This window comes from Oryzias latipes, chromosome 7 (genome assembly GCF_002234675.1).
Source record: "Oryzias latipes chromosome 7, ASM223467v1".
In the NCBI taxonomy this organism is placed as follows: domain Eukaryota; kingdom Metazoa; phylum Chordata; class Actinopteri; order Beloniformes; family Adrianichthyidae; genus Oryzias; species Oryzias latipes.
In genome coordinates this window covers 34,023,037-34,032,478 of record NC_019865.2, presented here as the reverse complement: position 1 = coordinate 34,032,478, position 9,442 = coordinate 34,023,037, and the positions used below count along the sequence as shown (strand labels likewise).

The 9,442-nt window shown below is 40.2% G+C and overlaps 1 long non-coding RNA gene across 2 annotated transcripts; it reads left to right on the top strand.

Moving 5' to 3' along the window:
* Positions 1-2,595: 2,595 nt before the first annotated feature.
* LOC111947693 lies at positions 2,596-4,325 on the top strand. Of its 2 annotated transcripts, none has more exons than XR_002873583.1 (5): positions 2,596-2,734; positions 3,385-3,473; positions 3,548-3,690; positions 3,807-3,916; positions 4,005-4,325. It is a non-coding gene; the product is annotated as an uncharacterized LOC111947693 (long non-coding RNA). The 2 variants fall into 2 exon arrangements; XR_002873582.1 differs by having other exon boundaries at positions 3,379-3,473.
* Positions 4,326-9,442: the final 5,117 nt, after the last annotated feature.

Below are 9,442 nucleotides of genomic sequence, written 5' to 3'. Positions count from 1 at the left end.
GATTCGTGCGACCACTCGTGGTAATGGATTCCTGGAGGTGAGTAGAGAGAGTTTTAGTTGCAGGCTTGACGTAACGAGACAAACTAGAGCTTGACATGAAGACCAACTATGCACCATCAGGGGCAACGGACTGGGGAAGACTGATGATCCTGAGGCTCCTTAAGAAGGCGGATGAGGTGATGAGGTAAGTGGTCGCAGCTGGGATGAATCAGCATCAAAGCGGAGAGGAGAGGGGGAGGAGTCTGACAGAGGCACCATATCACATGTGATAAGTAATATTCAAATGACAGTGTTCAGTTGTTTTCGTTTTAAAGAATGTCTGCATGTAAAACGTTTTAAAACGGTAGCAATTCTAACCACGTTAGCCAGTCTACAACGTTTTCAATTTTATGTTAGCATCCATGTTAATCGTCCTTTATATCTGTGTGAATACTGGTACTTTTAGCACATATTACTATGGTTTTGCATAGAAACATATAGTTGAATATTGTTATGTGAAAAATAAGAATACAACACATTCAAGTTTATTAATGTGTATACTTGTATTTCTGTATTTCAGTTTCACAGTACTTCTCATAAATGTCCAAAACGTACAAGCTGTCTCCTTAATGTTTTTTGAGGAACCTGTCAGCTGTCTGCCAAGCTAGAAATCCCAACAAAGTTTCAGTGAGGGCAGAATAGTGAAAAAACAGCCACCTGACAGGTTTCTCCAGAAGAGTGTTTCTATGTGGAAACATACAATATTCTTTTGCAATTAAGCTAAGCTGCCATCCTGATGGATAAAAGTATTGAAGACTTTGAAATACAATCACAATCCTCCAACTCTTCTCACACCACCTGGTTGTCTTCAGCTAGTGCTGTAGCGGCCAGAACTTGTGCAAAGGCGGAGGCTGCACGCACACAAGCATCATTTGCTCAACAAGAAGCAGGTATGATTAAAGGACAAACATATATTGAAGAGGTGCATCAAAAGGCTGCAGCTGAGGCTGCACGAAAGAAAGCTGAGCTTCATGCAAATCTTCACACGTTGCGACAGGAAAGTGCTGCTGCAGCCGCTATAGCAGAAGCTGAAGTTTTGGAATCAGCGGCTGAGAACAAATCTGGGGACCTACACTGCAAATTTTGTCAATCTATCTAAGATTATTAATCTTAAAACTAGCTGTAAAATCTTATTGATCTTAATTTTAGATAAAAACAGCAGCACGTGTAAGATTATTAAACTTGTTTTAAGAAAAATATGCATTACCTGTCTTGATCAGTTTGTAAATCTAGAAAGTAGTCATTTTACATGCAAAACAAGAAAAAAACACTGCAAGCCTGATTTAAGGACAGGAAAACGTCCTAATTTAAGTTTATTAAACTTGTTTTAAGACAAAAATATGCATTATCTTTCTTGATCAGTTTGTAAATTTAGAAATTAATCATTTTCCATGCAAAACAAGAAAAAATACTGCAGGCCTGATTTAAGCAAAGGTTAAGGTCTTAAGTTTATTTAAGATGTAACCATATTATCTGATATCCAAAAATGTACTTGAATACTGATGTTCAATAGCTCATCCAATATTTATAGAATAAACAATAGATAAGTATTTTTGTTTTTTACTGCAATATCCTCATCAACATTATATTTGATCAAAACACTGATTTTGAAATGATATGATAACCAAGCTTGTTTTCAGCATTTATAAACGTAAGCAAGATTAGGTATAGCTAGTTCATAAGCAAGAAGTTTCCCTTTCAGCTTTTCCCATCAGGGGTCGCCACAGCGAACAGATGCCCTTCCTGACACAACCCTCTCAGAGCAACCGGGCTTGGGACCGGCACAGAAGTAGAGAAGGGAATAGGGAGCAGCCTGGAGTCGAACCCTGGTTTCACGGATGGAAGGCGCCGCAAACCAGCACAAGCTAAACCGGCTAGTTCATAAGCCAGAAGGTCACTGTTAAAACAGTGTTTCATAAACCTGGCTTCAATACAATGTTGTCTGTCTTGTCAACAATCCATTGTTACCACAAAATATTTTGTGTACGTCCAAAAGTAAGTATTGTTTTATTTGCAGAAATGATAATTAGTGACCTTTCACATACATATTTGTTAATATTGAGAACAAGCCACTTCACTCTAACAGCATGGTTATCTGATTTAAATTAAAATTATAAACAGTACTTTGCAATCCACAGATGATGCAATCATAATTCTACCACGCTTGGTTTGGGCAATACCAACTCAATATTTTGTGCAAAGATCTATTTTGAATCGAAAGATTGTACAAATCAGACAATGATTATCTTCCTTAATCAAAGAAGTTATTTGTTATATCAACCAAGGTTTACGTAGAATAGTTGATCTTTTAAAATATGTATTTTTCATGTTTTGTCTTAATTTTTCAATGGAACATTCCGGCGGGCACAAGCAAAAATGGAAAAGTCCATTGTGACCAAATGAAGGGGGATTAATATGTTCAGAAGACTTGCTTAAGATAAACTAGTAGAGCCAACACGTTATATGCTTTTTTATAACTTATTTTTTTTCATAATGATGGCATAAGGAAGTGTAACACAAAAAAATTAATTCTATTTATTTTATTTTTGGGATACCCTTTGAGTAGTTTCATATTGTGACCGACCCAGCGCCATCTTGTCACATTTGCGACGTACATCTGATGATCCAGAACATGACGAGGACGAACAGGAAAAACAATTAGGAATATAATATTCGGCGGACAAGATAAAAGGAGGTAAGCTATATTAAATTATATGACATAGAAAAAAAAATAACCATTACGCTCCACGCAGCTGGTAAAGATTATTAAGTGGGTTTAAACATCGAGAAGCAGGCTAACGGAGCAACTAGCTAGCTTGCGCTAGAACTATTTTAGCTACTCCGTCACTTTTTGTAAGTATCCTGTATACATCATAAATATACTTTAAAATACAATTAATGAGATTTTGGTTATGTTTAAATATGTTAAATTAATTTTTTGTTTAGTAAAAAGGTATTTCAGTGTTAAGAAGTATGCTATTGTAGTAAGCTAACTTGAGTTATTGCTAGCCCAAACTGCTCAACTGTAACTCAGTTTTATGCTAGGGTTGCTAGATTGGGCAGTTTCCCACCCAAATCGGCCAGTTTGAAAGACTGTTTGTCATGTATGCTTGATGATCTTAAAGTTAGAATGAAAACTTGCTGTTATTAAAAATTGTGACTTTAACATTTTTAAGTTTGAGAGTTACTATTGTTGGCAGAAATTAAAACACAATTTTTGATCACTTCTAGTGAATAAGGATAGTATGCAAGTACAACAAGCTAGGCATTATAAAACTCTGCAGGAAATGTACAAAAAGTAGAAGCCCAAGCTGATCTTAACAGTTTTTTGATCTGGAGTTTCAGGCCAAACGAGCTTACATTGATTGTGGAGCCAAAAGAGGAGATACCAGAGCTTCATCCATCGTGGATGTTTATCCAGAGAACTGCATCATGTAAGTATTATGTAAAAAGTATAAAGTAAAATTTTAAATGTATATATTTTTCATCACTTGGTTTGTCATTGCAGGTGCCTAGAGAAATGCATAGAGTCCTTGCTCCCCACTATGAATTCATTGAGGAAGTCAGAATGTGATGGGAGGATTGCTGCGCCAGGGTCAATTTACAGAGTATGAAAGAAGGCAATAAAGCCACCAATCAACAGGGATAAAAGTAAGTTTATGCCTTTTTGATACATGTAGTTAGATGCGTGAATGCTTCTTCTCAGAAAACACTAGGTTCTATGTGTTTCTTCTTCAAGAAGTAAAATTTAATTTATTGTGTTTCAGTGGAAGCCAACTTTGCTCTGGTGAAGGCCCTTCCCATTCTCTTTCCCCCAGTGGCACCTCCATCAAAGAAACTGGGGTGTGCTAGTGAAGCTTTACTGCATGTTCAGGAGGTAAATTTTTATTTTTGCCCTAAGCAGATACATAAAGAAATTACTACATTGGAGATACTATAGGAAAAACGTTTTTTCTGCTTTATAGTCAACAGAAGATCCAAACGTCTTCATCCAGAAGAGAGGCCTGTCAAGTCCAGTCTTGGTGTTCGATGGCAGCAGATGCATCGTTGCTATTGGTTTGATGCCAGTGACGTTTGAAAAAGAAAAGCTTCACGAGGGTCTGATTTTCTAAATGGCATATTATTACACACTACATCTGACCTACACAAATTGCGTGGCCACTTATTTGTCATTCAGACAGAGATCCTTCAGGATACAATTCACAAGTGGGACATCACCACCACATGAAAGAGCATTAAAGTAAAGAATTTGTTGGAAGATAAACTGTTTTTGCAGTTCAATGTTTATGTCTGTTCTTTAGATGTGTATTCTAATTGTGTTGTTAAAGAAATAGTTGTATTCCTAGTGCCTTTGGGTAAATTTGTATCACAAATCTCAGTTTGTAAGTAGAATAAAAGAATCGAAAAGTGAATTTGTTTTCATTCTTTTTAGTATTGAAACAAGAGAAAATATCTTTTGCAACAGCTTGTTTCAAGATGTATTTTCTGAATTTTAAGTAGGCAATACATTTTAATCAAGCTCCTAAATCCTAGTTTCTAGTTTTTTTGTCTTAAATTACTGCTTAAAATAAGTGTTTTTGCCTAATTTCAAGATTTAACCGATTTACTATGGCTTAGATATTTTTACTTAAATCAAGACATCTTGTTAAGTAAAATTACTAGCTGCATGGACAGATAATTTGACTTATTTCTAGTCAATTTCTACTAAAAACAAGTACTTTTTTCTTGAATTAAGATGGTGGTTTTTTGCAGTGTAGAATGTATGAGCTTACACAGTGAATCCAATGGACATGACGTTACAGTGAATCTAAACTCTGACCACTCACAATTCAACTCTTTTTCTTTCTCTTTCGGCTTTTCCCATCAGAGGTCGCCACAGCGAATCATCGTTTTCCACCTCACTCTATCATGAACATCTTCTACCCTAACATTAGCCAACTTCATGTCCTCTGTTAAAACATCCATATATCTCCTCTTTGGCCGTCCTCTTGCCCTCCTGCCAGGCAGCTCCATCTCCAACATCCTTCTACCAATATATCCACTATCCCTCCTCTGAACATGTCCAAACCATCTCAGTCTGGCTTCTCTGACTTTGTCGCTAACACAGGCAACATGTGCCGTCCCTCTGATGTACTCGTTCCTTATCCTGTCTAACCTGGTCACTCCTAAGGAGAACCTCAACATCTTCATCTCCGCTACCTCCATATCAGCCTCTTGTCTCTGTCTCACTGCTACCGTCTCTAACCCATAGAGCAGAGCTGGTCTCACCACTGTCTTGTACACCTTTCCTTTGAGTATTGCTGACACTCTTCTGTCACACAACACTCCTGACACTTTCCTCCACCCGCTCCAACCTGCCTGCACTCGCCTCTCCACCTCTTTTCCACACTCTCCATCACACTGAACTGTTGACCCCAAGTACTTAAACTCCTGCACCTTCTTCACCTCAGCCCCCTGTAACCTAACGCTTCTACCTTGATCCCTCTCCTTCAGACACATGTATTCTGTCTTACTACGACTGACCTTCATGCCTCTTCTTTCCAGAGCAAACCTCCACCTCTCTAGCTGTTCCTCCACCTGCTCTCTACTCTCACTGCAAATTACAATGTCATCCGCAAACATCATTGTCCAGGGAGATTCCTGTCTTACCTCGTCTGTCAGCCTGTCCATCAGCATAGCAAACAAAAAAGGACTCAAAGCTGATCCTTGGTGTAGTCCCACCTCCACCTTGAACTCCTCTGTCTGACCTACAGCACATCTCACCACCGTCATACTTCTCTCATACATGTCCTGAACTACTCTGACATACTTCTCTGCCACTCCAGACGACCTCATACAGTACCACAGCTCCTCCCTCGGCACCCTGTCATACGCCTTCTCTAAATCTACGAACACACAATGCAGCTCCTTCTGACCATCTCTGTACTTTTCCATCAACATTCTCAAAGCAAAAATGGCATCAGTGGTGCTCTTATGGGGCATGAAACCATACTGCTGCTCACATATCTCCACCTTCTTCCTAAGCCTGGCTTCCACTACTCTTTCCCACAGCTTCATTGTGTGGCTCATCAACTTTATTCATAGTTGCTGCAGTTCTGCGTGTCACCCTTGTTCTTAAAGATCGGGACCAGAACGCTTCTCCTCCATTCCTCAGGCATCTTCTCACTCTCTAGATTCCTATTGAACAAACTCGTTAGAAATTCCACTGCTGTCTCTCCTAAGCACTTCCATACCTCCACAGGTACGTCATCAGGACCAACGGCCTTTCCGCTCTTCATCCTTTTCAGAGCCTTCCTAACCTCATCCTTTCCAATCTCTGCTACTTCCTGCTCCACAACAACCACATCTTCCTCCCTTCTTTCCCTGTCATTTTCCTCGTTCATCAGCACCTCAAAATACTCCTTCCATCTTTTCTGTACACTCTCCTGGGTTGTTAGCACCTTTCCATCTCTGTCCTTAATCACCCTTATCTGTTGCACGTCCTTCCCATCTCTGTCTCTCTGTCTTGCTAGCCTGTACAAGTCCTTCTCTCCTTCCTTTGTGTCTAGCCTGTCATATAGCTCATCGTAAGCTTTCTGTTTGGCCTTTGCCACCTCTCTCTTCACTCTACGCTGTGCTTCCTTGTACTCCTGTCTACCTTCCTCAGTCCTTTCTACATCCCACTTCCTTTTAGCCAACCTCTTCCTCTGGATGCATTCCTGTACTTCCTCATTCCACATTCTCACAATTCAACTCAATTCATTTTATTAATATAGCCCAATGTTTACAACAATAGTCATCTCAATAGGGTTCATACTGGTAATTATAATAAACATGAGTCATAAAGAACATAAAGTCATAGAATTCACACTGCACCAAGCACGCAGAACTGAATGATGAATAAATTATGAAGAATAGAGGATAGGAGAAGTAGATGAGAGTGGAGGACAGAACCCCAGTGTACCATACTTTCCCCAGCTTCTGGTATGGGTAAAGCTCAGGGTTCAGGTCAGGGCTAGGCTTAAGCCTAACTTTGAATGTAGAAACTGTGTCGGCCTCTCTTCCATGAGCTGGGAGCTTATTCCATAAAACAGGGGCTTGGTGGCTAAACGCTCTACCTCCAACCGTACTCTTAGTAATTCTAGGAACCACAAGCAGTCCTGCATTTTGGGAGCAGAGTGTTCTGTTTGGTTGGTAAGGTACCATGAGGTCTTTGATATGGGATTAGGCCATACCATGTGAGGCCTTAAAGGTTAGCAACAGAATCATGAACCTAATTCTAGAATCAACTGGAGGCCAGTGAAGTGAAACTAACACAGGAGTGATGTGATCTCTTCTGCTAGTTCCTGCTAACAATCTAATCAAATCAAAGAGTTACAGTAATCCAGTCTAGACGTAACAAACGCATGGATGAGTTTTTCAGCATCACTTTTTGTTGGAATGTGATCTCAATTTCTGCTTTATATTGCATTTACTTTCTATTGTGTATTCTATTGTTAAAGTGGTTTGTGTTATTTCCTGTTTTGTTTCTTGTCCAGATGTGCTGAATTTATGATTGTGGGTGTGTCTAAATAAATTAGGCAATCACTCCCAGCTGTGTGTTGGCTGAGAGGGAAGTCAGAGAAAGAGGAAATTTTTGGTGTGACTTTTTTGATTCTGGAGGAATTTATCCAGGTAAAGTTGACACGGTAGTCCAGGTACCACGCAGCACCGCAGTGCAGTTACTAACCTGCTAACAGATAATATATTTCTGATCTTAGCAATATTCCCCAGGTGAAAATAGGCAGTTCTACACGCCTGAGATATGTGAGCCTTAAATGATAAATGCTGGTCAAATAAAACCCCAAGGTTTCTAACTGTGGAATTAGGGGCTATGCTTATGCCATCCAGGGAGACTATCTGAGCAGACAGAGCATCTCTGAGGTTTTTAGGACCAAGCATAATGACCTCAGTTTTTTCTGGGTTCAAGAGGAGGTAATTAATGGTCATCCAGGTCTTGATGTCTCTGATGCAGGCATTCAGTTTCTCTATATGGTAATTCTGGTCAGGTTTAATGGGTAAATATAACGGCGTATCATCCGCATAACAGTGGAAATTAATGCTGTGTTTCCTGATTATGTTTCCCAAGGACAACATGTAAAGCAAAAACAGGATGGGTCCTAAAACTGAGCCCTGTGGGACTCCGTAGTTGACTTGAGTGCACTGAGAGGACTGTCCATTTACATTAACAAACTGATACCTATCGGATAAATAGGATTTAAACCACTGGAGAGCAGATCCTCTGATCCCTATGTCATGCTCTAATCTATCGAGTAGAGTACTGTGGTCGATAGTGTCAAAGGCTGCACTGAGGTCTAACAGGACCAGAATAGAAAGTAGTCCCCTTTCTGAGGCCAATAATCATTAGAGACTCTAACTGGTGCAGTTTTAGTGCTGTGGTGAGGTCTGAACCCTGACTGAAAATCTTCAAAGTGGTTATTGTCCTGTAGGTGGCAGTAAAACTGCTTAACTACAACTCTTTCTAGGATTTTAGAAATTAAGGGGAGATTTGATATAGGAAATGCTTGACTTTCCCTGCATGGGTTTTGCACCAGCACTAAAGGAGGCTAAGAGGAGAGTTTTCCACTGCTGCTCTGCGCCCGGGTCTTGTCTCTGGGTTGTCAGGCTGAACGACTAAGGCTAGCAGAAATGTTCCTAAAAAGAAGAGCGGCACTGTCCAAATTGGGATGGATGCCATCTCTCCGCAAGAGACCAGTCCTAAACCAAAATGTGCTCCAATTGTCATCAAAGCAAACGCCGTTATCTGGGCAACATTTAATTTAATTTGAGGACCTCTGATTGTCTCCGTCGGGGGTTCAATTCAATTCAATTCAGTTTTATTTGTATAGCCCAAAATCACAACAACAGTCGTCTCGATGGGCTTCGAAGTGAAACATGAACTCAAAAGGATCATGAATACAGAGACTTCAATAGGAAAATACTAAAATAAACTAACAAACTGACTAAGCTATACTGGCATCCCTGCCCTTAGACCCCCCTTTGCAGTAAGAAAAAACTCCTAAAAAAACGGATTCTGGAAAAAAAACAAAGAAATCTCAGTGGTGTCCACATGAAAGAGGGATCCTCCCCCAGGACGGACAGGCGATTTACCAGAACTCTTAGAGAAGAATTAACTTATCTAAATCTACAACTACATATATAAAGTCCAGCAGACGAGCTTCATCCAGCCGTGGTTGGGGGGACAGTCAGGGGTGCGAGTCGAGCCAGAGGCAGGAACCACAGCCAGGTGTAGGAGCAGGAGCAGAGACGAGGTACACGGTCAGGAACAGGAGCACGGATGAGCCAACTGGAGTCTGGAAGCACTCCCACTCCCCAGGAGGGGAGAGGAAAAGAGGGACAATACATGAATCACTGCACCAAACAG